This window comes from Pongo abelii, chromosome 18, assembly GCF_028885655.2.
Source record: "Pongo abelii isolate AG06213 chromosome 18, NHGRI_mPonAbe1-v2.0_pri, whole genome shotgun sequence".
In the NCBI taxonomy this organism is placed as follows: domain Eukaryota; kingdom Metazoa; phylum Chordata; class Mammalia; order Primates; family Hominidae; genus Pongo; species Pongo abelii.
Genome location: NC_072003.2, coordinates 22,937,607 through 22,938,251, shown reverse-complemented (window position 1 = coordinate 22,938,251; position 645 = coordinate 22,937,607).

Genomic DNA, 645 nt, shown 5'->3' with positions numbered 1-645 from the left:
GTTCAGGCCTGTAAAAGAAAGAAGAGACACAGGTGAGAGCTTCTTTAACAGATTGCTCTACTGATCATCAGCGGCTTCAGGAGATTCATCCCAACCTTATAGGATTCTTCCCAGGAATTAATTTGCTGTGGTTATGAGTAAATTGGCACTCAGCATCTGTTTCAGTCTCCTTGTGGGGTGCTGTTTTCTAAAGGCATAAGAGGATACAGACCCAGTCCTAGATCCTACATCTTCAACACTTCTGACAGTTTTGTGAACACCCAATTCCATATAATAAATCCCCTCGTGCTTAAAATACAGTTGGTCATAGATTGGATTGTTGTTCCCAGCAATTCACTCCCTTCCTGTTCTAGGATTATAAATCCCCATTCATTTTTAAGTGACTTCCCAGTGCATTCAGGAGGAAGAATATGTATCCACCTCTCATTGACTTTGGCTTGCTCATGAGATATGCTTTGGTCAATGAGATGTGAGTGTTTGGGATTCTATGGTTCATCAGAAACTCTCACATTTCTCCCATCTGCATGAGACTTGCATAACCCAGATCATGCTGTACCTTCAGACTGGGACCCAAAACAACAAGAAATGTGGAGTTGAGCTGAGCCTAGCATGGCCACTAGCAACACACAGACCCATAGGGGGAAA